Source organism: Macrobrachium rosenbergii, chromosome 55 (assembly GCF_040412425.1).
Source record: "Macrobrachium rosenbergii isolate ZJJX-2024 chromosome 55, ASM4041242v1, whole genome shotgun sequence".
Lineage (NCBI taxonomy): Eukaryota > Metazoa > Arthropoda > Malacostraca > Decapoda > Palaemonidae > Macrobrachium > Macrobrachium rosenbergii.
In genome coordinates, this window is record NC_089795.1 from 71,417,663 (window position 1) to 71,445,026 (window position 27,364).

General features: G+C 35.5%; 1 protein-coding gene across 2 annotated transcripts in view; it reads right to left on the reverse strand.

The window, feature by feature from the left end:
* Window positions 1-27,364, reverse strand: part of LOC136835393 (lachesin-like) — a 570,016-nt gene that overhangs the window by 360,878 nt on the left and 181,774 nt on the right. The window contains exon 3 of one of the 2 annotated variants that reach the window (XM_067098880.1): window positions 23,926-24,011. The exons of the other annotated variant lie outside the window; for it this stretch is intronic. The gene's annotated coding sequence lies outside the window, so the exon portion shown is untranslated. The remainder of the gene's footprint in view (window positions 1-23,925; window positions 24,012-27,364) is intronic. 2 annotated transcript variants of the gene reach the window in all.

The window sequence follows — 27,364 nt, forward strand, 5'->3', positions numbered from 1 at the left end:
AGTTGATTGTCCGATGTCCACGTACAGACATTTAATAGATACTGCGAACAGCCGTAATTAATTATATCAGTGGATAAGTTTATATTTAATGAAAGCAACTAATATAATATATATATATATATATATATATATATATATATATATACATATATATATATTAGTTATATATATATATACACACAAATATATACTGTATTTATTTACATATATTTGTATATGTATATATACATACACAAATATGTACCGTATATATACAATGTATTTATTTATATATGTATATATATATGTGTGTGTATGTATATATAAAACATTAAACCATTTTCCAACACCATAGGGTGGCTAGAGAAAAAATGCAACACAGCGGTCGCCGACGCATTCATGCTTTAACAGCTGGCTAACGGATGAATATGTAACAAACTTCCACAACATTAGCTACTCCATACACCCCTTTCCTTCCCTTCCTCAATACCTCTTTCAGGTCGTCTGTATAGCCCTTTTTAAGGGTTTCTATCCTACCCTTAACGCTTCTGAATTACCAAGTCTTCTCACCAACCTTTAGTCATCCATTCTTATCACATGACTAAGCCACCTCAAAATACTCTGATCCATCCTTTACCCTATTGACCTACGATAATACTTTTACCACTACTGAATGTCTCAGCATGTCTCATCCTGTCTTATGTATATGTATGTACAGTATGTATGTAAATAAATATATATATATATATATATATATATATATATATATATATATATATATATATAAATTTATTATATAAACATAAATATAAATAAAATAAATATATATATATATATATATATATATATATATCATCACTAAGTATTTTACCTTAGATAAATTCTAAATTGCTAAAAAACAAAGCATCAAGAATTTCAGCGCTGTCTCCAGATTCTGAGAGTCACTTTAAGCATTCTAGAGAAAGAGCAAGAATACATTTTCTCAAAAGTTCCCTTTGACCAAGATCTGGGGTAAGAGTGAGCCTCTGCTCATCCAAACGCAATAGTGGTCTGGATAAGGGAGTGCTGGATTCAACCGTAATGCGTTAAGAGAGGAGGGGTTAAATTCACTTAGATTCCGTCTAATTTCCACCGAAATGCAATTGGTCGAGTGGCCTGGAGGGCTGGATTTAAACCCTTTGTCGAAGAGGGTCTGTGTTATCCCTTACGTAAGCATATTGTGTAAAGATAATACGGCGTCTGAATTCTCAAGAGTGACGTGGAGGCGAGGCATACGGCAGGTGCAATGCGTCAGTCTGACTAGAAACTAGAAATCCTGCCCTTTGTTGCGTCTAGGTGCAATTTCCTTCTGCTTTGTGCGGATGCAAACGTTGTCGTTTATATAGTTCCCTAAGCTCGAATTTCTTTGATGGTCAAGTTGCAAACAGAGTCACGGCTCCTTCAACCGTAGAGCACAAAGTGAGTTGAAGCCTCTCCCGCGACAAAAACACTGCAGTACGTACTTCTTTAGGAGCATTACAATTTTTCAAGTCACTAAAACTTTTGAGTCATAAAATTACCGGGGTGGATCTGAGTTTTGTACTGAAAAGCCATTTTCCGGTCATATAAATCATGATTCTTTCTCTCTCTCTCTCTTTCTCTCTCTCTCTCTCTCTCTCTCTCTCTCTCTCTCTCTCTCTCTCTCTCTAGTTCCTCATTGGGAGGGTGGGTTCCGTTCTCAGCAAGCACTCTGCTGGCCGCGAGTTCGAATCTCCAACCGGCCAGTGAAGAATAAAGGGAAGAATTTATTTCTGGTGATAGAAATTCATTTTCTCGCTATAATGTGTTCAGATTCCACAATAAGCTGTAGGTCCCGTTTGCTACGTAACCAATTGGTTCTTAGCCACGTAAAATAAATCTAATCCTTCAGGCCAGCCCTAGGAGAGCTGTTAATCAGCTCAGTGGTCTGGTTAAACTAAGGTGCACTTAACTTTTCTCTCTCTCTCTCTTTCTATCGTTTTATTTTATCTTATTTTATCAGTGAAGTCTCTGTGACCTCTTACGTACTTTACGAACCGCTTTTGGCATATTCTTATTGCTGCATAAAATTTATAAGCGCATAAAGATTCTTTAAAAATAATTAATCGTGAACATTAGCTACTACTATTCTAAAATGTAAGTTCATTATAGGTGACGATGATTTACATTATTAATTAATATTTGAATACGATACATTCTAAAAGTAACGAGACCTTTGTATTCATCGCCATAATTATTATTAAAAGTAACGTACTTTTTATGCACTCCAAAATTACTCACTTGACCAAAGATTTTGTAAAGATTAACATGACTATATATGAGGAAAAGTGAGAAGACAGAGGTCATGTTGACAGTAGTGACAATAATATATTATACTGGATAAGGTATTTTCCACCAAGTTCCTTGTGTAGCCAAGAGATTACTCTTTATGCAGTGAAATTTTCTTAAAAAAAAAAAAAAAATACACCTGCTTTTTTACAGTTTTGTCACTGATCATACAAACTTCATTCTCGTCTGGCTGGCGTTGTTTGAAATCATTCATCCTGAATTCTGTTGCCTAAAGAAGGCAATAATTGTTTAGCCTGGAATTTATTTTACGACACTGAAGCATTTTGCCCCTTACTCATAGGATGGCACAATGAATTCTCAGTCATTTCCTCTGAACTGACCAGGCAAGATCGAAGCGCTGGGAGAGAGAGAGAGAGAGAGAGAGAGAGAGAGAGAGAGAATCAAAATAACCACCCCAACGTAATTCATTCCGCGTTCCTGTCCCTAAAATTATGAAATAAGCATGAGCTTCCCACTATCTGTTTTCACTCAGAAGCAGGCTCTTCCCCAGTTGCGTCCCCCGTGAAAATACGAGTTGATACAAACAAAGGGTTAAAAATGGATTCGCTGACTATTTTATTTTGCCATTCGATCCCAACACCAGGAGCTGTTTTTCCTCCCTAATGCGGAAAAAATTAAGCTTCATTTATTGTATTTCTCTTGTTCACTTCCACCCATTTACATATTTTCCGTTCACTTATTTTCTCCCGTCAGCTTAATTGTTTTTGTGACATATTCTTATTTAATCCTTCGCATATTCAATCATGACTTCACTAGTCATTTCAAACCTTTTGTTAATTTTTTGGTATTGAAGCAGACCTGAGTCATAATGCCAATTCCTTTGGTCAGAATAGTTTCCATTTATTTAGTTACGTTTATAATCAAGCATTCACAGCTTTTTGTTAAATAGGGCTATAATTATAACGCCACTGGCAATGACGTAAACAGAATAACGGCTTCTGTTTATCCAGCGCTTCAGTGCCGGTCGCATAGAAATGGTTCCACGTAAATTTCCCAGGATTTGATTATATCAAGATTTACTGAAATTCGTCAGCCTCTGATGCCTCTCGAAAACAGCGCTTTTATAAATTCGTTCATTTATCTTTTTAATTGTTGGTTCATTGTTCGTCTGTGTCGTTTCCCTATTAAGGGGTTTGCTTATTCCTGAACTTATTTAACGTTTATTTTTAGCTAATTTCATTCACGTGTAGATATTTCCTACCGATTAAAGGCCATGTCCCTTCATATCATAAGGGATATGTCCGTGGTGTAACGTCCTCCTGGCTCATCACTTCCCAAGACTTTTACCGATCAGCCATCTTGACTCCTCACTATTTTAGTCACGGACTGCTGGATATCTTTTTCACACTTTCCCCATTTCATGTTCGACCTTTAATTATGACCATGCCCTTGACATCAATCTGCTTAGCAGCTTCATTGGTGGATTATGCATTTCCAGTATAGAGTTTATTTGAAATAGTTCAAAAGTTACCTTCCAAGTTCGATTCCTATTTGACCTCTGACCTCTAAATATAACACTGACCTCTCTTTGCAATTCAGCATCATCAATAAATTATGCCAGGACAGTATGAAGCCTCTTTCTTGTGTGGCAGAACAGTTACAGCCAAAGTCAAATCCCCATTGGACCTCAGACATCACGGTAATGCACTGGAAACGAATTCCCTGTAAAAGGTTGCAAAGCCATTTGGGAGGAGAAGGACAAACACAAAAAACGTTCTTATACATACATACACTCCATATATATATATATATATATATATATATATATATATATATATATATATATATATATATATATATATATATATATATATATATATATATATATATATATATATATATATATATATATATATATATATATATATATATATATATATATATATATACACATATCACAGTTTATCTGTTTTTCACTATGTTAATACATGGTATGGGGCTACAACCTCATGGCCCCAATCATTTGGTGACAATAGTAAATTGCACAGTGCTGAGGCTGCCATTATTTTCTTCTCCCAGCATCCAGGAAGAGTGAAAAAGTATGGAGGGGCCCATCTGACATTTAATCGGTTTTTCTTCCCATTAAAAGGTCCACAACCTTTTACGAGCACTCATCTACCCTGAGTCATTTTACAGCTGTACCTGAAACCTTCAGCATTTTCTACAGCATCAATGCCCAGCTTGCATCACTTACTACCACATAGGCAGCATTCCCCAGTAAACAGATTGCCCTGACGTATTCCTCAGTAGACAGATTGCCCTGACGTTTTCCCCAGTAGACAGATTGCCCTGACGTATTCCTCAGTAAACAAATTGCCCTGACGTATTCCTCAGTAAACAGATTGCCCTGACGTATTCCTCAGTAGACAGATTGCCCTGACGTATTCCTCAGTAAACAAAATTGGCCTGACGTTTTCAGTTGCCACTGGCTTCAAGAGAGAGAGAGGCTCAGCTACCATTATAAGAGCATTTTCTCCCCTAAGGGATTCACATCTCTCCACACTGGTGTATTAGAATCCCAAGCAACTGGTAGTATCAAAATTAAGCGGCAGTTGTCACCTTCACTCGAGCACTGTTTTCCTATGAGAACTTCAAACAGACCAAAAAGGTATCAGGGAGAACTCAACATTTCAACACCAAACGGTTCAAAACAAATGAAAATTACTTCTTTCTCATATAGGCTACACGTATTCCAATGGAGTTACGGTGTATCAATATACAGTATGTGGTCATGGTTGAGACGATCAACTTAAAGACTGAACTAATGCATAAGCATCTTTCCACTAATATACCATCAACACATTCCTTCTCACCTCAGTTCAGTCTAATTCCTTCCTATAATAAGGTCAAACAATGTCATGCTAACTTTTCTGAGTTTTCAGTTCTCTTACTATGCCAAAATATCCAACCTCCTTTCCTTCACGTACATCCATAACCATTAAATAAATTCTCACATGAACAAAAAAAGCCTCACACATAACTTCGTATAAAAAAATTCAAAGGGTTGACATTCTTTCTCATATGTTTATGCTGGGTATAAGAGAAAGCCCACGTTGTGACGATGGACTGTTGTTTAAATCTACTGTAGGTCCCCTCAGCATAATTTCAGGCAGGAATGTCATCAGCCTTAAATCCGTTCAGTTGCTCCACTATTTCCACTTCTTGGTTAGAAGCGGGGACCACTCTCGTTAGAATATTCCTGTACTGACCTCCTTTGTACTGATAACAGAAAAATTTGTATAATGGAATCTAACTTTATTGGTTCCGCAAAGCTATAAAACTTATATTTCTTTTTCTTCGAAAAGTGCTCACTGAGAGTATGTATCAAATCTTGAGAAGTATATGCATACTGTACAAATTGCTCAAATTTTCTTGGCTTCCACAGTCACCATGCGGTTCTGCTTGCATCAGTACAAGACAATATACTGAGTACCCAGTAGAGGCTGCTAATTTTGGACTACTCATTCATAATAACCAATATCATAAGAAACAAACTTTAAAGCAACTTCCATAAAGCATTGCTACGTCCAAGACATTATACTTACCGAAGTTATATTTCCAGTAAGGTATCATTACTTCAACAGTTATATCCAGTAACTTCTTTTTTTCTCTGAAACACACTTCTTTTTCATATACATATACAATATATATATATATATATATATATATATATATATATATATATATATATATATATATATATATCAATGTGTGTGTGTGTGTGTGTGTGTGTGTGTACATATAGTGTGTGGTTGCGTTTCTGTACGTTTGATGTTTGTATGTGTATATATAATATATAATAAATATATTTAAGTGTAATTGTAAGATAAAACGTCCACAATAATATTTAAAAAATATATAAACGTTATTGTGCACTATTTATTTATCTCTCTCTCTCTCTCTCTCTCTCTCTCTCCCATACACACACAATTATATATATCAGTATATATATATATATATATATATATATATATATATATATATATATATATATATATATACATATATATATATAGTGTGTGTATAATGTCTGAATATTATAGGCATTTAGTTCACACGAAGCAGACTAAAATTAAAAGAAAAAAAAATTTCGATAGAATGTGAGAGAAAGAGAAAGAGAAACAGAAACAGAAAGAGAAGTAGAAGAGGGGAAGAAACTGCTAAGGTTGGCGTTAAGTGTGTGCGAGTGTGCGTGTTTCAGACAGCCAGTAGATAACATGTGCCAGACAAAGAATACTCTTGCAAATTGCCGTCGGTGGGATCCCATAGGCGCTATCTCTATTGTTTTGGCAAAGCTGAGTGAAGTTGTCTGTGCGTGATTTGCAGTATCTTAGATGTCTTTTTTTTCCCCCTAAGATTCTCCCATCAGCAGAACGAAGACATGTCGCGAATACCGCACAGTTTCAAGGATGCAGAATTTCTCCTTATAATAAAGGGACAGATAAGAAGAAATTCTCCTTACATACATACATACATACACATACATACATACACACACACACACACACACACACACACACACACATATATATATATATATATATATATATATATATATATTGGTATATGTATATATATATATATCTCTCTCAGATTGATATGTGTGTGTTGTTGTCTGGCCAAATAAGTTAAAACATGCATAAAAATTACGTCATAAAGACTACGACAGTACAAAAAGTCGAATCTATAACTGGGGATGCCAATATCATATTCAATCCTAGACAAGTTGCCTTGATACTGCAACGTAATGATAAAAAGGATATCAACTTATACTCTGTGCCAATAAGAAGGGTGTAAGAGAATGCAAAACATATAGCTGCTCCGTGTTTCACCTCAGTTTCGACAAGGATATCCTTAAAAGAACGATAGTTCTTTCATAAACGGCAAATGCGCTCAAGGATGGCGGGACGGATGCATATATAAATTTAGGTACATGGCGCAATGAAGGAAAGACGAGATTAATTTGTTTCTTGTATACCAGAAATGCAGCAATGACGACAGAGAAAAAGAAAGCAAAACGTGAAAGGATAAAGCAAGAAGAGGTGAAAAATGCTACCACAATGTATTATAAGAATTCCAGCGATAAGATTCTTGGCTAATAGTTGCAGACAGCTGGAATGTACAAAATGTACGAGACCAATGCTAGATTATATTAAATTATTTACAGTGACAAATTTAAATACACTCCATTCTTTAAAGACTGTATAAAAATATCGAAATAAGTAGCTAAAGTTTTAGATTACGTCATCTAAAACTTAATCTACTTATTAAACAAAAAATGAGTAAGGAGTAATGATCAGAATATCTAACTATTATAACGTGAAATTACAATGGTATTAAAGAATTCACGACCTTTTCATAATGAAGAATAGAGACTGAGATTACTGAGAGAATCACCTTCTATTTAGTAATTTTAACGTTCTTTGGTATCTAGAGAATAAGAATAGGAGGGGTGAAGGATTTTACTGAATAATCTGTCAGCAATAACTACATGCTTGTTTAACAGCCAATCTTTAGTACCCAAGAGAGAAGGGGAAACGATTATGGCCTTAAAGAGAGTGGTTTTATTTAGCCAGACAGCTACAGTTCCATCAGATAAAGGGAGAGATGGAGACAGCGATTACAGGATATTTTTTAAAGAATTCTGGCAGAAGACCAGAAAGGTATACGAACATGTTCTTTCCTTTTGAAGAAAATCAAAACTACAAAACACATACTTTGATGTCAGCTGGACTGGGAATTTTTGCTGCGAAGATGAAAACTTGACTTAGACGTAGTTAAAATAAGAAGCAAGAAAGGAGGGGGATGAGGGGGGGTGATATCAAGATTCCACCCTTTCCTACTCTACCAAAAACTGCTAAAAGTCAGCAGGCACAGGTCACCCCTTTGAGGAGCTTAAGGCCCTCTTACGAAAAGAGAAAAAAAATACAAATAAGGAAAAGAGAAGAAAACTATTCTTCAAAGAACGATTCTAGTCACAAAGTCTCTCTACCGTCTGATTCCGAAGGAGCAGAACAACTCGCTCTTACCAAATATATAAATAATTATATATGCAGCTATATAAATTTCTGACTCGTACCATGACCAAATGCAGTCTTTCAAATAAGAGGCCAGGGTGTTACCAGCTGACCCACACAAATCATAAAAGAAGTTGGAACATACACGCTCCCCATATACCTGAGGTTTTTCCCGTGCGGGCTTCCATCTAACATATCAAAGAATTTTACTCAACATCCCGACCCCAACATTGAGTCAATTGGTGGAATTTCATTCGAATTACCCCTTCAGCAGGAATATGATGGAATTAATCAACACACGAGCACGTGTTTCACGGAAATAAATTTCTGACTCGCATCGGTACCTAAACCACGTCTTTCAAATGAGAGGCCAGGGCGTCACCAATTGACCCACACAAGGTGTAATTCGAATTAAATGCTACCAACTGACTCACTAGCTGGGTCGGGAAGTTGGGTAAAATTCGCTAGTAAGTTAGGCAGCAGCCTGCTCGAGAAAAAACATCAGGTACAAGAGTGCTTAGTTTCCAACTTCTTCTATAACTTATCTGAGTGAATTGGTAATACCCTGGCCTCTCATATGAAAACCCGGGGTTCGGTCCCAACGTGAGTCAGAAATTTATTTCTGTAAAACACGTGCTCAAGTATTCATTATTTCCACTGTAGTCCTGATTCCTCGTCCGTCGCTGGTTCGATCCCACGGGACGGTGGACTTATTATCAACTAAAAATTCCCCTTCGGTAACATATATGAAAATATATTACTTCCGAGGTAAGTGAATTGGATATTAAAGGACGTTTTGTAGCTTTCTGATTGTATATGAATCACGGTGATGTGATAAATAGTCATATATATATATATATATATATATATATATATATATATATATATATATATATATATATATATATATATATATATATATATGAAAATTTACGAGTGCACGAAAAGGCAAAAAAAAAGATTATGTGATGAAATTATCATGAGCGATGTATGCATACACGGCATGTGCTGAATGCATATAAACAACTGTTGAATAGAATTATGACTGGACCTTAGGTGTTTTATTTTTTCATTTTTTCAACGGGTTTTAAGTAATGATTTTGTTATGACTTTGTTCTGTAAGAATCGTCTTCGAGTGATTACTCTCTCTTTATTAAAAGAATCCGACCCTCGCAGTGGTGGTAATGGCGTTTGTAAACCTGTTTCGGTCATCCTTTATACAGTAAAAGAAAAAATATAGTTTTAGTTCAATGTGAATTAGGTTTTTACATAACTGAAATTCGTTTTCAAACATCCTGAATAAGAGACGTAAAATTAAAAGAAATAATTCATATATTCATGTTTATATAGCCATGTATATTTATGTACGTATACGTATGAAAGCACAAATAAATAAGTGCATCAATACTCATCTGTGTGTCTGTCTGTCTGCATGGCACCCAGCAAGCACACGTCTCGTCAGACATCGCCCTCAATCAATCCTGCTTCAGACATGAGTCTCCCAATGCTTAAGTGAAGGACAACCGTGATCCTCACAAAACCTACACCTGTCATGATGGAGAGTGGCAGCTCTATACGGAGTTGGTGGGGGAGCGCGCTACAGCTTTTACTATGAAACCCATTACTGAATATACAACTCATCGTCAACACGCTCTTTCCATATGCATCTTCTCGACCAAAATTCCAAAAAAAAGTTTTGTCGACTCTTTCAAGTTTTTTTATATTTTCTTTACTTGTTCGGCTCATTTATTCTTAGCAATAACCCTTTAAAGCTATTTCAAATTCCCTTTTTAATATCATCGTACTCTTTGGCAACTTTGACTAGTTATTACACCGGCCAGCGGAGTTGGGAGGTCGCCAGAGCCCGTGTCTGAATGATTGCGTCAAGAAAAAGTATCGCGAACGGATGAATGGACTTGGGGAAATCTGGCTGAATACATTTATTGGTGATCCCTTCATGCAAATAATTTCCGAAATGTTAGTGGTGATGATTTGACGTTAGTTGCCACTGATTACATCTTGACCATTTTAACTGTAAATGCGCCGTTGATGTATACAGAAAATAAGAGGTTCGAGGTATCTGTGAAGAGACGTGAATGACGCAGAGTATTTTCGAAACCATCCTAACTGCATCCTATTATTCTTGAAAGAAAACATGAATGACAAAGAGTATTGGGTAACTGCTTTCTATTATTCTTGAAAGAAAACATGAATGACAAAGAGTACTCGGTAACTAAATATTATAAGCTAATTACAAAAACTGCTTTTGCATTCGCATACAAAACATACGAAAATCTAGCATTTCTTATTTGTAGGACGTGAATGCGGAAAGACCCATAGAAGATTTTGCTATCCCTAATTAACAAAAATTTAATTCGGTAATGCAGACACATACTAACATACATACATGCATAGCGACTTACATAAATATATACAAACACACACACACACACACACACACACACATATATATATATATATATATATATATATATATATATATAGATAGATAGATAGATAAAGATAGACAGATGTATAATATATGATGTAAACGTCTGCCTCCAGAAAATATGTAAACAAATGGACAGAATTTATCTCCGGTGCTTGTTTAACTGATGCCTCTTATAATAATTTCAATAACATTCACATCCGTCACCAAGTAATCTACTTATCAAGTAAGTAGATTACAAATATTCGACAAGTAATCAGCAGCACTTAAATAAGAGACTTACTAACCAGCATTTTTAAACAGATGATTATTAACACATTCACAACTTCGAGCTATAGACAACCGTAGCTACACAGCCAAAGGCACTTAGCCAATCAATCCAGCGAGTCTCTTGAGCGCGTCTGAAACCTTCGTTGTGAAGACACTTTGAGCTCAGTTCTAAGAATGTACAGTTGATGCCTGAATTCTACAACAATGCCAATTTAAAGCGACCATGAGGGATTTGATTTTCCTACATATTCTGCCACCTGGCCGTATTTAGAAAGTATTATCTTGAGCTTGTTATTCACCTGTCTGGAAAATATTACGATGCAAGGTGAGTGGGGCTGTTGCAGCTGACAATCTTTTGCAGAACTTTAATATGAATATATGTGTATACACCTTATATATAAATATATATATATACATATATATGAATACACATACATACATACACACACATATATATATATATATATATGGAACATTAAACAAACGAGTCTGTACACATGTACAAAACATGTTCATATTAAAAAATCTACAGACACTCTAGTTACTAGTAGTTTTGCACATGTCATATACATTATTATTCTGTTATCAAAGAATACTAAACTGGACAGGAGTGAACTACGAATACACTACTTCTTTCCTATTCATCACAGGCGCTGCCTCTCCATCATGTGATAGCTACATAATTTACGAATGTTTGCGTGCGCATTCGGGATTCCGCGCCTACTTCGTTTAATTATGACCATTACGCAGAACTATCCTCCTTAGAGCTGTGATAAACATGTTATTTCGGGAAGAGTTATTCGACAACAGCTACCTGCTGTAAATAGAGGTGTTGTTAGGCAGGCAGCCTCAATTTGTTTAATGCAAAGGAACGATCAGTAGACCGATTTGTAGTTCTCCGTCGCTCACATGCGCAGACACGCGTGTTTATGAGTGATAGGTTGAGGATATGTGTAACTACCATCTAACTGACTTACGGTAAACGTATTTAATATGGTCATAGTGTTCAAGCACAGCTTTTATTGTTGTTTATATATTCAAAAAGGTAATTTTAGTATGAAATGTTGTAAGCGTATTCTTAAAAACCAGAAACCTTCAACTTAATGTATTATGTCTTTATATATCGAACACATTCAACCTAAGAGTCTTCCTCTTTACTGAAGATTGTTATATTTACATTCTGAACAGCACTGTACGGGAAGTGACTAAAGTAAAATTCCAGAAATTCTGTCAGGAAGGTATGATTATGATTCTCATATAGTCTCGTCAGACATAATGAAAGATAAAACAATGAATAAGAATTTTTCGTTCTGGTAAGAGGAATTATATATTATCTTAGATAACATAAAAATCGTTTAATACAGCACCTGGACAGATCAAGAAAGAGCTTTTTTTCTACTCTAATGCATCTATGTCTAAATTATTCGACGCTACAAACTATGATGGCAGACAGATTACAGAAAAGTCAGTCGATGGCTGTCAATTATTTGTCTTACTTTAACGCATCAGGTACAGCCACAAATACCATCAAAATACTAAATGGGCGGCAACAAAACTTTACAAGTTTGCACAAAATGATCTACCCAAAGAACACAAAACTCTAAATTTCCTGCTAGTATATAAAAAAAAAGCAAACACAGAAAGGACGTAACTGCTTTTGCTACCACATCCCAATCAACCTGGAACAATTACTTGGTCAAACCTATCTAATATATCTCTATATTTCTATTATCTAAACCTGAACCATGAGTTCACTCTAGTGCAAAATCATAACACATTAAGCATCAATACCAATGCAGATGCTGGAAGCCTTACGATGTTTCTTGTAGAATTAAATGTTATGTTTCTAACGCTAAGAAAAAACGCTTACTCAAACGCAACACTAAGTATTGTCTAATATTCTTTAAGTGCAGTGGTACCTACTGTATTCCAAGAAGAATCAAGGAGGATCAAAGTACACGGTCGACAGAAAACGCTGATGTGGGTGTGAAGTCACCAAATGACTTCATCAACTCCAAAATATTTATCTGTGGAAAGTGTCACAACGTCTAACAGCTTTGAATGTTCACAAAATTTTACACCTCGTAGCTCGTGTAGACTCGATCACTATTATGCTAATAAATTTAGATATATTAGAGGCAAAAGCAAATCATGCCTACAAACTTATATTCCTGATAATGCATTTCACCTCTAATACATGGGTTTATACAAGATTAATGCTGAAGCAACTCAGCCATAATAAATGATGGAGGAAATATGAAAGCAGCTTTCATTTTTCTCCTGCCTTTTATTTAATTTATTTTATTTATTTAATTACCTAAATTCTTACACATTATTCATAAACAATAAGAATAATATCAAAAGTAGTAATACAACACTTAGAAGCATGCCCTTAGACACAGGGTTCACCAAAGTGGAGTTGTCACGGCAAAAAAAAAAAAAAAAAGCTGCCGTCAATTTTAGAAAAAGATTTACCCAAGCTATGCGATGGTAAACAAGGGACAAGGTGTTAAGCTTACAACCTCATACTTTGTCTCCAAATGCATAATTATAAACGGAAGCTTCAGGCCTATTGCCCAAACTCATTCTACGGGAACACGGTTGTAGTCCGAAAAAATATCATGGTAATGATATTAAAAACGCGTAATCATGACTAATTATCATCACAGATAATATTCTAGCCATTATTCAATACAGGGTAAACTATCCATGAACTAACAAAAAAATTTATAGCAAAGGTAATAATCGCTTGGTACTTGAGACTGTAGTGACGTAGAACTTAGACAAAACAGAATGACGACATTCTGCAACAGAAGTAGCACTCACTCATCTTTGGGTCAGAAGCACTAAAGGTGATATTGGATGTCTTATTCTAATGAAAACTCGATATTCTGATGAAAACTGTCGAAAACCGAAACTTATAGAAATGATGTTGAGAAACACACACACACACACACACACATATATATATATATATATATATATATATATATATTAGACAGACAGATAGATAAACAGATAGACAGACAGACAGACAGATAGACAGATAGATAGATAGATAGATAGATAGATATCCGAGTAAAAAAGCTCTCTTAAACAAAGTTACGACACTATATGCTGTAAAATCATTTGTCTGCGTGTAAGAGCGAGTACAATTAAATCTGGGGCCTGTTTTACATTTTTCCCTTATTTACATTCTTGCAGTCTGACTTTCAAAAAAAGCTTGCAAGATCAGTTAACAAAGTATGTCAATTCAACTATTCACCGAACTCGAGGTTTCATTTCACACAGAAACACAAATGGCGTCGGTGTACAGGTTATCACAAAGAAAAAACATTTCTACCGAAGCCATGTTTAGAAAACATCTCTCTTAATCTCTCTTTTCTCTCACTCTTCCTCTCTCTCTCAGCCCAATGTCTATCGCAGTTTTTCCACTCAAGGCGGTATCGAGTTTCAAAGAAAAATAAAAATGAATATTGACTCTGCTCTTGTTTTCACGCCTATCGTCTTAATCTTGTAACTCAAGTCAACAACAGGTCCCTGGCAGAGAGCAACTTACAAATATTTCTTTGTAATTCTTGTAGTCATTCTTAATTTTCTTAGTATTCTCCCTTATTTTAGTAACGTCCTTCTTACATCTTATCCTTCCGTTTCAATTGTCCATCACTACCAAGTAACATGGTTATCCACATTTTTTATAGCAGTGATCTACAAAGAGATAAATTGACTTTTACAGGCATCACAGCAGCCATTCTGTTACCAGCTTAGCCCTATTGGGTGGTAGTTTTTAGATATTACAAAGAATAAAGTCAGATGAATCACATTAACATGAAATTATGAAATGTCATACACTACGGTGTTTGTTGTTTTGTTTTTCCTAAGTCAGGTTCGTTTCATTTTACCATGTACCTGGGTATATAGCTTTTTCTGGTATTAGCGTATTTTTTCATCATTGACTACAGGCCGATGTATATACATATACATCTACATATACATATACATACAGTATGTATATATATATATATATAATGTATATATATTTATAAATATACATACAGATATATATGTATATATACACATATAAGTATGTATGTAAGTATATGTGTTTGAATGTGCTTGCTGTGTGTGTGTTTGCGCGCCAGCGCGCGGGCGCTAGTTCTGTGTCACATTAATCATCACGTATGCATTACTGTCCACCCGTCCCATGTGTCAGTCTTCCTCTCTCCTTTGTTTTCAAAACTAGTTCCAGCGTAAACAACATTTTCTACGAATAATTCTGGTTTTAACCTGTTACCGACCTCACCACAAAACAATTTTTTTTTTCCAGCTCGTAGGTCAGTGCCAGTTATTTGCAACCTGCTATCAATATCAAGCACATTTTCATACACTACTCGTATGACTATCCAGATGGCATTGTACATCAACTTAAATGATAGAATAAGTTTTAGCCATCTAGGGATCTGAACTTACATTAAAGATGCATAACTCACCACAAGACGGCAGCAATTTTTTCTTCAGCTTGGAAGTCAATGCATACTTTCAGAGAAAGTTCTCACACTCCAGTACAGAAAATATTTTTCACGTGATATATACGAGTTTTAAGTAACTGGTTATTAAGTACCAGAATAATTTTCAGCCCTTAAGCAATTTCTACTCGCATCCACGATGTATAGAGGATGCTAGTACATAGCATTACCAACCATACCACATTAAAAATGTTTATCCTGCCCTGAAGTCATCAGCGCGACTTACACGCTTGCCCATTACTGACCTCAAGCAAGCTTACATTTTCTGAAAGCTGTTCCCACTACTTTAAATTTGGTAAATTCGAAGAAATGTCATCTGTACCAACGAAGTCTTAAGTACATGACCTTTCCCTATATGAGTTACCTTCTCATAGCAACACACATTAAAGCTTATCCTGGCTATGTCCTAATATAACACTGTCATCTTTCTGATATTTAAAACCTTTATATTTAAGGTGACCTATTCCACATCCATAGCTTCTCTCCGGAGCAAATCCTCTATCATGTTAAGAGAATTCAATTTACCAACAAAATTTGTACCCACATCCTAATATCAATTTTATTCCTAATAAATCCAACCTTATACATCAAATACAACAATAATTCTAAAAATTAAGTCCCAATGCAGATGAGGAGAACTTGAAAGTTACTATCTACACTTGGGTAAAAAACAATTACACAAAGTTTCTTACACAAGCAATTCTGAATAGTACGTTCTAGCTAGAGAAATTAATACTGTCATGCTCTAGCAAGAGAAAGTAATACTGGCTAACCTGTTATCCAAAGCAAGTGCTACTGGCTTATCTGTGCTTCTCATAAAAAGTAATACTGGCTAATCTCTGCTATCCAGACATCAATATTCGCTTATTTGCGCTACCGAGAGAAAGCAACACTGATTTATTTCTGTTAGCTGAAGAGTAATATTGGCTAAATCTCTGACATACAGAGAAGAAATAATGGCTTATCATCTACCAGAGAGAGTAATAGAGATAAACCCTGCCATCCAGGAGAGGTAATATTAGCTAATCTCTGCTATCCAAAAAAGTAATACTTGTTTATCTCTGCTACCCAGAAAAAATAACATTGGCAGACCTAATCCAGAAAACGCAATACTTAATTAACCTCTGCTACCCAAAGAAATTAATCTTGATGGTGCTCCACTATCTAGAGAGAGTGAGTGTACGAACAAAGTCTTCTTATCTGTACTAGTTCAGTGTATCAGCTCATTCCTTTAGAATGATTTACGATAATGCCCTACCAATAATTCACTCTCACCCGACAGATATCTTCTGGATACCGACCGATGCGTGAATCAATGGAATACTAAAGTTAATGACATAAAATCACGAAAATCCGGACATAAAGAAAGTCCACAGAAATCAGCGTAACTGTTCCTTTTCCGGGAAATGCAGTGTTACAGAACGCTTAAAAATGATTTTAAATCTAACATTAGAGAATGATTCGGACTCTCAATGGTGATAAGTGAACCGCGCGATGACGCAAAAAAGTGGCAATAAAAGCAAATGTCAATACAGTCGTGTCAGCTGGCGGAATGTTACGTAAGAGACGTGACTAGTGACATGAACAATGCCTTGGTAATAAACCACCCTAATTACTGTGGAGAAGTTGAATCACATTCGGCTATAATTTTAGGTCATTGTAATGTATCATTTTCCCGTCACCGGGAGGTGTGATAGTTTTATATCTGCCTATTAAACTAGATTATTTTACCGTGAAGTATCGTTTGCTTTTCTGTCCAGCGAAAATGCTCACTACACACGTGCTTTTTGTGGGTGGCAAGATACTGAAATCTTTATTCGTCGGTTACTATTGATAAAGCTGTTCGGTGTCGCTCTCCCTGTCACAAGACAAATGAAGGGTTATTCGAAATTTTTGACACAAACAAAACTTATAAAAAACTTAATGGATATAAAGATCACAAGAGAAGTTAACAAAATAGAGTACACGTTCTTTACTGTCCATAACGGAACGATGACAGATTCGCCAATGGTAACGCTATTATACAGAAATTACCCAACAAAATGCAGTCACTGCATTTTTGTCACGCAATTTCCGTATAGAATTCTATTAGAAAAAAAAAATTTGCCACAGCAAAGTACAGACAAAACAACTATCAATGTATCGCCAAGGCTTATGATGTACAATATTTATGGAGAGCGGAAACTGTCTAGGGTTCCCGTGTATGCTTTGCTGACTGGAGCGTGAAATGCCCACACATACCGTTCTGGCTGTCAAGTTCCGTCAATATCGGTCGCCTCAGTGCTATCAGACGGTAAATATAGCACTAGTTGCCGGTTCAATAACGCTGCTACAGTATGATAATTAAAACGACGTCAGGTCTGATTTCATCTTTCTCAGTAACACACAGCATTATCAATTATTCACTTTTCAAAGGACATCTTTTCTCTAACATGCCACATAGGAGTATTTAGGTAATTATAATAAGTGAAGAGCACAATAATGGGGGAGACTATTTAAAAAGACGTCTCGTTATCGATATTTCCTATGGAAATCATCATGAAAACCACAACTGATCAGAAACCGAGCTGCAGATCAAGATTAAAAAAAAAAAAAAACGCTACATATACAGTAATCATGACGCAGCTCACCTGATCGAAATAAGATACTTAAAGAGATTATTTCAAAAAATGCCTAAATCAACTGTGACAAATAAATATATATAAAATATATACACTATACATAAATATATATATATAAATAAATTTATAAATTTATTATCCACAAAGTGATCTCAGAAAAACCTTGAATACAGAGCCAGAAGCAACAAGGGCAAAAGAGTCTTTCAATTTTTTGACAACAGCATTATACAGCCCCGAGTTGTGGCTCGAGACAATCAGTTAGCCGGCGTAAAGAATACTGTAGGAAGGCCAGTGAGCCCGGCATGTAACTATATTTATAAACATGGGGTACTAGTATTCTCACGGTTTATCATTAATAAGAATAAATTAAAAATAGGAATCAAAGTGTAAGGACAGAACGGGTACAAAATGAATTCTCAAAAGCTATGGACAGAACTGTTTGTGAATTACAGTGCAAAGCAAAAACGAGAGATTAGAGTGGACATGATCTCAACACTATCTGCAGAAAAGGCATTGACTGACTGGAAAGCAGTGAGCACTAGATTACTTCTGGCAAATTTAGATCAAAACTGTGCAGTATGAGTATTATAGTGTGTTATAAACCAATGAATGAGCTCGGACAAAAATAACAAATTAATTTTAAACAGAACCGCAGAATGTTATTGTTGAAATAACAGAAAGAGATATGAGAAATTCTGTTGGTGATATGACTGCAAATGGTGGCAAGAGCAATGAAGGTGTGGAGAATATATTGGGTAAGGAAGGTCTAGGAGAGACTGTATAAAAAAAATGGAGTGCACTTTATTAGTTTCTGTGGTTGGACTTCTTCAGATGGCAGACATAGAATCCAAATACATTATAAAACAATTAAATCAAGAGAGAAAAGGATACTGGGAGCTACAAAGAACCAGTGTCGTCAGCGATCACCACTATACTATTGCCATACTACAGCAAAAATTAAAAACACCCAACAAAAAGTTACCAAGTTCCTAAGTTTAGTATAGAAAGCGCCATGAAGGTGAACATCGAGAGGCCTTTGCAAGAGAATGTTAAAAATGATTTGCAGTTCAAAAAACCATACCTGAGAAGGAGCAGACAATCAATGAGTATTGTTTTAGTATGAAGACCTACTGGGATATGGGGTAACAAGACGGAAACCTTGGATACAATAAAGAGAATGCATAAAAGCAATAGGTAAACGGAGGCAAATTCCAGGGGAAAGATGAAGGACGCAAAGTAGCGGCATTATTAATAAGGTAGACCACAGAATTTCTCATGAAATATACATATACCCGGCAAGACAGCCAAAAATAATTACTATTCTTTAGAGCTTTTTTCACATCCTCCTTGACAATTCCAGTGCATTTATTGTTCTCATGAGAGTTTTCATTCATGGTTGAAAAGAAATTGAGGAAAATACTTGTCAAAAGCACTGGGCGGACAATTTTGTGAAGTCATGAATAAGAACTATTATAACGAGAATTTGACTGATATACCAGAAGAGGAAGACGACCTGAGTGTGCTTAAGAATGATTTCACAATTCTGAAATGGAATCAGTGATAAATAAACTAACTCATGGGACAGAAAACACCAGGTTATGAGGGAATCACTGCAGAGGTGACTTTAACTCAAACCTCGTATACCAACAAGAAGGACTGGCAATTAAAAGTAGTAGCGAAGGTACCAAATACAGGTGACCTGACTGAATATGGTAGCTGTAAAAGCATTACAACTGCATCTGTTGTAATGAGAATATTCAGTTATGCCTACTCTCGATAGGTTGGAGAAAGAAATGATAAAATGCTTACAGATAAACAAGCAGGCTTTAGAAAAGGTAGGAGTTGTACAGATCAATTATGTGTAAGAAAGACATATTGTGCAACTAAATCGAATTTGAAAATCTCCTTCTAATGGCTTTTCTTGTTTACGAGAAGGCATTTGATAGAATCTACAGGCCAGTATTGTGGAAGGACTTCGCCATGCCATTTCATCAAATATGTAAAGCTAATTGAAAGTATGTTGATGGAGTCTTATCAAGTGAATTTGCAGTAAATAGTGGGGTTATTACTCTTTACTGTTCGCCCTTCTCATGGATTTTATAATAAAATAAGGCTTTCGTAAATGGAAGAGAAGATTTAGATTAGAGTAGCGATAGAAACTTATCTGACTTAGGATATGCAGATGATGCTGTTTTCATGAGCAAAGCATTAAAAGATTTACAAAGCTTGATTGACAGAATGAACATATATCTAAAGAGGTAAGAATCAAAATAAATCCAGTAAATCTACCAAAAGATATAAGGACAAAGTATGCACAACGAACGAAATAAGATCAGAAGGAGACATGATTAATGGGGTTAAATACCTCTACTATTCAGAAACAATGATATTCGATGCAAATTCGTTTCTGGTTGGAATTTTGTGAAAGACTACTAAAAAAGGCAAATCAACCCTGGCCAGACTAATAAGTTGAAACTCCACGTGAAAGTGAGACTATACGTAATTCTAGTAAGATCTGTGAAACTTTACCTAAATTATGTTGTTTACTGGAAAGTAAAGCTTTCTTATATGGATACCTCCCGTACTGAATGCCACACAAAATACCTTATATGCTGCCACTCCCATGAGGGTTATCAGGGCAGAGGAATGGGCAAGAAAGGTATAATCAGAAGTAGATGAAGCTGCAATAGTTGATGGACCTTTAGATACAGATAAATCATGTTAGTAATCTGGGAATAAATATATTTGCATTACTGAACAGTCTTTCTTCGTTGTTTCTTGGACTTGTATAATAAGGTGACAACAGGGGAAAATAAGTATACCTACTCTTAAAGTACGGATTTCGGGACTAAACTCATGCAAGTAAGAGACTTAAGTAGCAAGCAACATAGAAAATCTTCTGCAATTTCTTACGTAAGTGCTACATGAGGAAAACGACTATACTGAAGTTGGTAAGTACTCTGGATGTCAAACCAAGATGGGCAACTTCAGGGAGACTTTCGCAGTGAAAAGCACAAAATACTGAGGGCAAGACTGATCTATATTAATGTTCCTTAGCAACTTCACCACTTCAAACTAGACAGGTTATGTTATCAATGTCACTTCAGAAGAACATTACTGACAGTCACTTTCACCAGACTTTTTTATTGCTTCTTTCCTAAAATTATCTAGAAACCTTTCTTGTGCAATGCAGGATTATTAACCTTTAAGTTTTCCCACCATAAAATGCGACTTTCCCAACAAATACTATACACTCTGAAAAGCATCTAACTAGATTATCATCTACGCTTCTGTTCACTGTGAGTTCGTCCTCTGTTTTAATCCAATGTGCCGGCGATCCATATTTTTTTTCTTGTTTTAACATCATAATTAAGTTAGCATATAATTTTTATGTTAGCATGCAAAAATGACAAGACATTTTCTGTACAATAAAGTCCTCGACATTTGGACAACGCGAGCAAAATTTTACCACAAGCATAATGTCTTTATTCATGAAAAAAAAAAATGTTGATAAAAAAAGTGACAGCCTTCAAGGACCAGTATGTAGAGCTTCCATTCCTTCTTCAATTTCCAGCGTTAAAAACACCTCTGTAAACATCAGTCAGTAAGGGCTTCCGGATGGATTATTTTGCTAGACTCATGGGAAATGACTGTTGTCCGGATATTAACATTATGATTAAAATGAAGCAAACAAACCAAGCTGGGTATACTTTGCTCAGTGAACAGAGCATTTATGCATATACAATTTAAGATCGTTTACATATATGATTCCACACATATAAAAGATGAACAGAGATATTTGTTTAGAAAATAAAATAAATACACTTACCTATATGAAACAATTAGCAAATTCATCACCCCGCTATGTCAATAAATGTAAAGCATACTAATCAAATTCAATTCGTTCTCTCTGGCCTTGAAAGCTAAAGTATTACAATGCCCAGCCCTTTTGTTACACTATTCGAGACTGATTACGCAACGCATAACGTGACCTGTAACGAGTATAGCTATAATTTACGAAGTACCTAACAGCCTTCACGACTCAACCCTTATTCCTATATAAGTTCCAGCAATATTCACTGACGCTGTCTCGGTAATTTACAGCTCTGTTCATTTCATGGAAGCAGACAGTCGGGGACCTTCGCGAAGGACAAGTCAGCGCTAGATTTCCAATACTGCAAATGAGTGAGAAATTCACTTGTGCGCACTTCTGAGTCTTTTACCATACAAGCTGTCGATTTCCTTTTGGTCATACTTTTTTTTTAGCAAAGCCGCTGTCAACAATAATTCATCTTAATCATTCTTATCAAAAATAGTAATAGCAGAAATACAAATTAATTGTAATGGTAGACAAAATCCTTAAAGATTCATTTTTGTCACGAATTGATGCTATTGCAGAATTTAAGGTTTAAGCCTATTATCTCACTAGGTTGTCCTTCACATAAAACAGTTGATAAACAGACTTGGAGAACAATAGAAATAAAACATACAAAATCTATGAACCAAAAATCATTAGAATACTTTCAATGACATGTAGTGATTCATAACTCTCTCTCTCTCTCTCTCTCTCTCTCTCTCTCTCTCTCTCTCTCTCTCTCTCTCTCTCTCTCTCTCCATGTAAGCTCCGATATGTAAACCAATTTTTATGGATATTTGCCAAGCCCCAAGTCACGTACTAATATACCGAGAATGCGATTAAATTATGTGTTAATCGCTGATTGAATCAAGACATTATCGCTCCCTCCGGGAGTCATGCCAAATGGAGGACCCAGCTGACACCAGGTCATTTTATTCACTGGCTAATCTTTTTTTATTCAAATATAGCCCGTTTTACGATAACTTTCACTTCGGAATAACTAACATTCTGATTCTTGTTAAGTGAGAGATGATTATGTTTGTTACTATTCTCCCGCAAATATATCCTATCCTGGTTTCAGCTTTTCTATTTGTCTATTCACATACATATATCTATCTATCTATCTGGCTACTTGTATTTTTAATGTTACGTGATTTTTATTTCTTCTATTTCTTGAACACTGCTAATATGTACTGTATGTCTGAGTCATTTCAATGTTTCCATAAATGGACACAGACGATGATTTGCATCAGTGACAATTATTGCTGCAGAACCCAACAGATTTCATCCGTCAGTACTAAATCAAACTCTGTAATTGTCCCCATTTCTCTCCTCCCCCGTTTCTCTCTCTCTCTCTCTCTCTCTCTCTCTCTCTCTATATATATATATATATATATATATATATATATATATATATATATATATATATATATATATATATATATATATATATATATATATATATATATATATATATATATATGTACATATGTATGTATGATATATATATATATATATATATATATATATATATATATATATATATATATATATATATATATATATATTTATATATATATATATATATATATATATATTATAGTTTGGACGTGCTTCCTTGTAAATGAAAGATGAAGAAAGAATGAAACACGCTATAATACTGATTCATCTCTACACGAGTATTTACAACCTCCTGTGACCCAGTATTTATCCTCCCAAACAAAGATTCCGCTATACAAGACTTGCAATAAAATCGATACAAATTTTAAAGACATCCTTATGTAACAATCTATATTTAAACAATAAGTTAAATAAAAGTGCAAGTGGACTGTAAGCATACCTTAAAATATCTCCCCGGCCCTTTTTTCCGTATTCGCTCCTCTTAAACTCGCGCAGTAAATGATAGAGCAGTTGACCGCAACATACCTGCAACGGAGAGCAAAAAACAGTTAAGCTTGAGACACTGATGTTAATCTTAGAATTGAGATGGTTGGGGATGGGCAGTGGGAGGGGGCTTTCTCATGGCAGGCTATGGGGAGCCTTGCACCTTAATCTGTCAGCCAGAGAGAGAGAGAGAGAGAGAGAAAGAGAGAGGTGGTAGGGGACTTTGGTGCCACAGATTCTGGCCCTCTTTGCCTTTAAGCTCATGGTTCTTTCAGAGGTTCTGTTAACCTTAAAGACGATCACCAGTTATATCCAATGAAGCAGTTTAGTCAAGAATAAAATAACTGAAGCCCCTTTCAGAATTTCACAAGGGTTTCCAGAATAAAAGTGACGGTGAAAGGAAACTTTCAAAATTTACTTACGGTCCTTGACTCAAAGGAAAAGCCTCACATGCGGCCATGACATGATTCAGGTGAAAAAGAGAATCTCTAAAGTTAAATTACCTCGTTTATTTTCACATTCATTAACCAACTCTTTCTGTGTATATCGATGTGCTAATCATCCATCCCGTCCTTCTGCAATGACAGCCTGCAGAAATGACAAGCCGTCGGGACAGCTAACTTCCTGTTTATTTTTATACACCAAGAGTTGAATTTCTTTGCGAGTGGGTAAGCAACCTTTAGCGTGTTCGAATTAAAAGTTTCATTTACTTACATTAATTTTTCTTTTCTTCGTTTTAACAGTTCAGCTCTAAACAGGAATATGGTTTGAAAAATAAAGGATTTTAACTATTGTACCATAAACTCAATTTGAATTTTGAAAGGAACCATTGGCAATCGAACATCCTGAAAGCTGATTTCGTGACACTTTCCACTGAGCTTCCATTATCCAAAGTGATGCATTATTCAAGTGAGAATTACCTGGAATCTTCTTTCTTTGAGTTAATGTTCAAACAAACATACAGTTTTACATGCTCACACACATACACACGCACGCATACGCGTACAAACACACACATAATTGTTTGTGTTGTTTTTGGTATAGATCTTCATCCTCAGGAACGTGAAAATAGCCGATAATAGGTTTTAGAATACGCATTAGTGCAGAATAGAATAGACAGATAGTCGATGGATGCAATAATAAGAATTGTATCTGATCAATATTTTGGAGAGAAAAAATTAAAGCCTGAGAGTAGCTCTAATGGCAAAAAAAAAAATACGAATACTATGGAAGGTCTCGCATCAAACGGGGAGTCGAGCAGACTGGAAAGTGGTGCCAATAGGATGGGAGAAGGTGCATGAGATAAACTGTGCTCTAAAAACAGAATAAATGAAGTAGAAGAAAGGATTCCGAAATGCGAGGCTTAGTGAGGGTAATAAGAAAACTGCTCAAAGAGTACTGGCAAAGAGGAAGAATACAAAATGAAAACAAAAAAAGTAAAGGAGAAAATTATTGAAAAATAGAGAAGAATCATCGAAATACTTGGGGGCAATACGAGGGAGAAACAGAACAATATTATGCTGGAGAAGTTTCAACGCCACAATATAGGTTAATGAACGATTGATCTTACTGAAAAGATACAAAAACAATTGAAAAGAATCCAATTTAAAGACGATATTGCACCCACAAGTGACAAATACAGCCGGTAAAAGAGAAGGCGTTGACAAATGCATGAGAGTAGATGAATGAATGCATGAGCGAGATTTAGGATCTAAATTCGGCACTGAGGCCATCATGTAAAATTAAGAGATGGCAGCGTTTGAGATGATTAACGTTACGAAATGTGATACTCTGAAATATTATAACGATTGTGTTAGGGAGAAAATAATAAATAATTGTAATAATTAGTAAGGGCAATCCGATATAGCATGTCTCCCCAAATACAATTAGCATGGTTACCTAAATAAGTACACTGCATCAGTCAGCCAAACGGAACCAACAACATAATCTCCATGGTGGGGGTAATAAGATGAACTTTTTACACGAAATCCCCATTTTTGTTCATAAAAAATCGATCTTGAAAACATTAATATATCTATGACAGTGTTCCAGAATGTGCTTCGCTACTGCATTATGCTGCATTATGTGCACTTCAAATCACAATCTTCAATTTAACTTACGTGTCAGGTATGGGTGATCAACCCAAAGTCCTGATAATATTAATCTTGTCTGCTGGTAACAGCATCTTTTTTGCTACTTCATACATATACAAGACGGATTGCTAAATTTCTAGAATTTATTACTACAGAAATTGGAGCAGTTCTTTCCTTATTGCCTGCATTCTTATTTTGAAAGATATGAGCATGGGCATGGATCAAGCAGAAATGGTTAGACTTACAGCAGGGGGGACAAAAATGTCTTCTTGAGATTCAAAAGGGAGACTCCTTGCCCTTAAATATGTATGTACAAAGTCCCTAAGCTTGAACTAAAGATATCAATTCTGCCATGAATATGAGTGCAGTTTGAGTAGTTTGACAGTGTATGCAAACTTTTATACTATCACACACGGAACTACATTTATGATTTACAGCCAACAGCATAACCTTTCTTGCACACAGAATGCGTACCGTCGTTATGATATAAAACTCGGCCATTAATTTCTGTTTATGAATTATTTTCTTAATTTTAAATTTACTTAGCATCTAGAAGCTCATTGACAGAGCACGAAGTTTTCTCTCTCAGAGAGTAATCACGTTGATCACGATATCTGACAAAAAACAGATGGAAGAATCAATATACATCAAAGAATGGTTCTTAAAGTATTTACGGGGAACGTAAAGGATCATTTGAAGACTGAATTAGTATTAAACTCGTACTGCAATAACAATTTTCGTAAAACTTCTCAATAAAAATTTCTTCATGCAACTACATTCAGACGCTCCGCACTGGTATATTAGCATACCACTAAATCACAAGTCAGTTAAAATAAACAGATGAAAATTTAATTATAAGGATTAAAAATTTGCGACTATGACGAGCACCTGCTTCTCCACTGATCCTAGAAATGAAGCCATTATCAAAAACAACTTCATACCTAAGAAACATGGAAATATGATAATTACTATCCTCGTCTTGGCACTGAAGGAAGAAACTGTCATAAATCCCTAATATCTGGTAGTTCATCCAGCAAATGTCTCACCTTCCAAGGCCAACTCACTCACCCGTCATTAAGTATTGAAGAAAAAGTTCCTCAGACTGACAAGTAAGGAGTATTTGCTTATGTACATTATGAAAATGAATTATAAGGGTAAAACAATGCTCAGTGTGAATGGAAAGAAGGACCGATTAAGGAAGAGCAGCGAAAATTAACGCAACACGAAGAGGAAGGAGTGTGAACGTAATATACAGTGCACATACACACAAACAATAATGGCGATCCCACTGCCCACCTTCGG